We start from the raw sequence: 5,890 nt of genomic DNA, 5'->3' as shown, positions 1-5,890 counted from the left end.
GTCCAGGGGTTGAAAATATCATTTTTTCTTATTCAAAATTGAAAAAATAGTTGGTGTTTCGATCGATGGTTATTTTTGATTTCATATTTAGTGCAGAAAGCACTGTGACTTGTTTAAAAACATTGCAGCTGACTAGCTCCTGCAGTTTACTGATATTTGTATAACTGATGGTTTAGTTTATATGGCGACAGCTGCAGAAAGAACTGGAAATAACGCAAACAAAATATCTATGTATATTTCCAATTATCACAATCATACTTCCCAAGCCTTTATCGTCATAGGCGTACCTTTTAATACTTAGACTAAGCTGCGCAACTTATGAGTTTTTTCTTCCTTGTTAAACGTATATTATATTAACTTGTAGAATGATAAATTATTTGCAAGACTAGCAACAACGCTTACTATTTCAGGGATGAGAGATACACAAATGAAACATAAGTTTGTCCTACTCAGGGTCTTAGGACAAACGTCTAAGTGGACGACACTTAACCTAATCTAACCTATTGCTAACTATCTTATAGGTTTTTTAAGTAACTAACCCCTGCAGGGGGCTTATTTGTTTATTCAAATCTTAACCTAAACTATATAGAAATACTTAATTAATTTCAGATTTTAGACAATCCTGCGTTTGTCCACTCCGACGCTTGTCACTCCTGTAACCCTACACAGGACTTAGTCAGTTAAGGGGTGAAATTTAACCTATCATGCCTAGACATAAAATCAAAGTAGCCAATAACAATTGATACATTTTCGACACGACGAAACTGGCGACGTAAATGGCGATCATCTAACTATATTATCAACATTATGTCGTATTAATCTTAATGTAAAAACAGCATAAAGATTAAGAAAGAAAATGATTATTCTTCTGTCGACTATCCTTAAATTTATGATATTTGCTCGGTCTCTAGAGGTTAGAGAAGGCATTAATACACAAAATAGATTATTAAGGTATCTAGTCATTAGGAGAGATAACTTTACAAGCAAAACTATTCTACGTTTATCAGATTCTGTCTGTTGGTTGATATACTAAAACAAAAGAGTTGTGCTGTAAATTTATACAAGAAGTATATCAGAATATATGTAACTTTAACCTAAACAAAGCATTTAATGTAACTAAATTTTTCCAGAAAAATTACTATTACTTATTTGATGTATACAAATTGTATACATTTCGTAATAATAAGCAATAAAATATTTGTTTTTATATTTGTAATTTGAATTTATTACTTCTTAAAACAAAATATACATATTTTAGGGCTGGGTTTTCACAGTTGCAATTGCCGCAATTTTGTGCCAAATTGTGAAATGTTCCACAACCGCAACTTTTATATACCAGAAAACAAAGGTTAAAATAATTGGTTTATTAAACTTGCTTCTTTCGTCTACTTTTGAATGGTTTTGCAGCATAAAATCATAATAAAAAAAACTATTCGGCCACCTAATTTTTAGAACCCGTAATATATTTTATTTAAAAGGTCTTTTTCTTTTCAGCCTGGGTCGAGCTGCACTTTTTTACAATCATTTCTTTGGTAGCCGAGTGTTAAAAATGCGCAAATGCCGAGCCCTGACATATTCTTATTTATGAATAAAACATTATTTCATGTAGATGAGTATTTCTATAGGGAATATAGGAGAGGGCACTAATGGTATTTAGATATTTGGTTAAATACACATTAGACATTGTGCTGCTATAACATTATTAAAGGGCAGCAATACTTAGATAAACAAAAGTTGAAGTTGATAAATAAATTGTCTTTATTATTAAGGCTAATCTTATTAAATCTATTTTATGATAACATTTTTGCAGTATTAAATGAAATAGGCTTCTGTAACTCCTTATTAGGATTCCTTTCAGCATCTACTCCCATTCTGTTTTATTTATTTTAAATACTATGCCTTGCTTGTTACGAATGTTTTCATCCTTGTTACAATAAAAATTTTAAAAATTTCTGATTAACGGATAATACTTTTTTGCCTACTCGTAACCTATCTTATATTATTTTTTTCTAGTAGTAAAATATTTATTTTCTTCTATTATAAATTTTTACCAACACATTTTCAAAAAACTAAGGTATATTCATTAAAAGATCTTCTTTTCACCTAAAGGCTTCAATTAATTAAGAATCGTAAGGGATGGAACAATGGTCGTTAAATTCAGTTACCCCAAAATGTATATTATAATGTTGATTGCAATTATTGGTTAAAAAGCACGGACACTGTTCCTCTTTACAGAAAATTTAATCTTAAACACCCAAAGTTTTGAGAATTCCAGAATGTTTTTATATAAACTGTGGGAAATAGTATCATTTACAGCCCATTTTCTCATCCCTAACTAAAATTAACTTAGTGGTCACATGACTACTATATTTATTTTCAAAAAGCTTCGCTACATATTGAGGTCGTTAAAAAGGGTTTTGTCGCCGCTGTACCAAATAAAAAAGATATAAATCCATTAATACCAGAAAATGAGGCAAAATAAAAAGCATTTCTTATAAATTCATTAATACTCATTAAGAGACAAGGAAACCAGGATGATACGAAGTAAAGCGGGCTGCAGGGGCCAATGAACCATACTTCCACACGTACACACATACACACACACACACACACACACACACATACACACACACACACACACACACACACACACACATACACACACACTCATAACCAAAAGGTAATTCATTTTCATTAATGACCCGGACGTAAACTGTAACATTCCCTGGTGCATAACCTATAATAGGAAAATTATAATCAATTATTACCAATATAAGTTGATAACCTCTACTATAGTAGCATTAAGATGCATATAAGGTTCACTTTATAACAATCATTGAAAACGCAAAGTTTTTTTTTATGTACTGGTATCAATAAAAGAAAATTGATGGACAACGAGAGTTAAAGAGTTGGTGCTCCATGAGAAATAGTTTTAAGGCGCATTACCAATAGACCGATGGACCAAGCTGGATAGATACTAGAAGATCATTGATAAATAAAAATTCAGCTGTCTATCTTAAAAAGCTCTCTAGAAAATGACGATTCACTTGTAGCTTAGTTTACTGACGGATAATTCGAATTATAGAATACATTTCCTATTAAAAAGAGATGTTTTTTATTTTACAAAAAAAGTCAGAAACCTTTACTGGAGGGTCGCAAAAAAACTTGTAACTTGAAATTTAGTAGTCAGAGTAATAATGCTATTCAGGCAAAACGTATCTAAAATTTTACCCGCCTCGTTGAATATTTTTGTAAAGAAATGTTTTACACCAAATCCAATCTATTTATAAAAATTGATTGTTTTCATTTTCTTAAAGGTTAACAAAGTTGTGTGTGTTTGGTTTTGACAATCTGAAACCTAAATGAAATATTTTTAATATGCAATTATCCAATCATTTATTGATATTAAAAATTTGTAGAAGAATTTGGCAATACATATCATATTTTTAGTAGAAGGATAGGTTAATGTAAATTAAATCACCTTCTCTTACATGATTTTATATATGTAATAAAAATAATGTATTTATTACTTTGACATTACAATAATCATGCATGATTGTTTTATTGTATTTAAGGGCCCAACTGGTGAAAAAAGGGGTTGGTGGTCTGTTGGTTTATATGCCTTTTATGCAGAAAGCTTTTCCTGTGTTGAGCTGCATGGTCATTAATAACATAAGATTTATTAGAGGCCTTGACATGCACTGAAATATTTAGGCTAGTAAGTTTAATCATTTCTAAAGTATCAAAATAAGGGCTTGGCAGCCGTAAACTTTAGGATAATACACAGCGTATCTTGTAGTATAAATAGTAGTCCCAGCATACTAATCTTTCATGTCCTTGATGGCATAAATTCAACTACAGCTGCCTCGACTTTTTGTGAATTCAGCTACTGCTGCTGGGGGTTTTACTTTTAGTCTTCAAAGTAGGTACCAGACCCCAGACAGATTTCAACAAAAAACTTGTAAATTGGTTGTAATCTTTATCAATAGTCTTTATTTGAAGACAGCCGATCTGAAAGTAGGAAAATAGACGGCTGCTAAACTCTGCTTAAACTAGATTAAAGAATGCAAAACTATCAACTACAACAATTTTAAAAGATTATCTAAACAGTGTGCATGTGCTAGGCATAATATATCAATTTTAATGAATTAAGTTAAAATTTAATAAAAGGCTGGGAAGAAATTTATAGTAACAGTAATATTCCCCTGAATTTTTAACCATGGGTCTTCTGTTTATTTAACAGCCAAATTTGAATACAAATGTCCAGGTGGACAGCAAAGCTTAAAGTTATTTTAACTGTTTTCTTAGATAAGACTTCTAGTGAATGGCCGGCCATTTCAAATATTTATTTATTCAGCAACATAATGGTTGTTTATGGATAAATATTCAGGAATCTAAAGGGATAAGACAATTGCCGATAAATTGATGTATATCCCCAATGATGCACAAAATTACCCTCCCTGTAAATTACACTTAGTGGTTGAAACGATCATACACTCAAATTAATGAACCCACCAAACAAAATTCAACAAAAGTTCCCGAAGTTCTTAAGCTAATGGACAAGAATAGTTATTTCTCGTATCGTATTATAAACGGCTTTCCGCGGATATAGAATTTACAATTATAAGATTAAAACTAGTTTTTTTTAGCCCCGAGGTGCCGGAGGCACCGGCTAAAAAACTGGTTTTAATCTTATGATTGTACATTTCTATCTTAGAAAACTGGATATAATACGATGCTAGACATAGTTTTTTCGTATGGATGAGAACCGGTTCCTATCCACCGGATTCGAATAAATACGAGAAAACTATTTAATAAAACTTTGGGGGATAGTGTAATAAACAGCTCAAATGTCACTTAACTCCCTGATAAATATTATTATACATATATATAGTTAATTAGAAGTATGTATCTAAATAACTTTTCCCTTTTTACCCATTTACATACATTAACAAAAAGGATGAAAATAATATTTTCTTAGGAAACTTTTATAATCTAATAAAAGAACTACTCAGTAAGTTTTGCCTGCTCGCCTAACTTATTTGTAAGAGATTGTGTGTTTGTGTTTGTGTGTGTGAGTGTGTGTGTGTGTGGGGTGTGTGTGTGAGTATGTGTGTATGTGTGTGTGTGCGTACCTTCTTATCATAAACAACTTTTATGTTCATTTCTGGACGACGTGGAGAAGGGTTTGTAAATTACATTTATATTTAATTAGAAGAGTAGCTAACTAACTTACTTATATACATTGTTCAAACTAACAAAGTTTTCATATAGTATATTAGATATATAAAAAGATATTACAATCTTCAAAAAAGCTTTAACTGAAATATTTTGTTTTTAAAAATTAAATGTGCTTTGTTTTATTTAAACGCCGTCCTGACTTTTGGGTTACTTCTTTGGAGTAAATGGGGTATAGCTGTGTTTAGTGCCCTAGGAAAATGGGGATAGATGTTACCGCTTTTGGCCTACCTATTCTATTAGTCATGGTAGAGGGAAAAAAAGGGAAGAGAGAAGAAACCCCCTAGAAAAGAGATGGGGTATAGGGTATATCCTGACGTCAATAGAATAGGTAGGCCAAAAGCAGTGACGGCTATCCCAATTTTGCTTTGGCACTATAGACAGATACGTAAATTGAAAACAATAGATATACAATATACGTGGATATTATAACAGGGAAAATTTTTTTGCCAATTTAGCTTGCTAACACAGACATTTATCAATGGTCAGTTCGTTCATCCAGTAGGAGGGGTGGGGATTGGGAAAGGCTACAAGTTTTACTTTATTAGAGTACATGATAATCTGGTGTAAGATCCAAGTAAAAATATATCAATTTGGAAATACAGTCTACAAAGTCAAACGTTATCATAAAATGGATAAAAATTTCCTCTGG

This window comes from Acartia tonsa, chromosome 4 (genome assembly GCF_053477335.1).
Source record: "Acartia tonsa isolate MP-2025a chromosome 4, ASM5347733v1, whole genome shotgun sequence".
In the NCBI taxonomy this organism is placed as follows: domain Eukaryota; kingdom Metazoa; phylum Arthropoda; class Copepoda; order Calanoida; family Acartiidae; genus Acartia; species Acartia tonsa.
The sequence above is the reverse complement of the archived record's forward strand: the minus strand, read 5'-3'. Positions refer to the sequence as shown.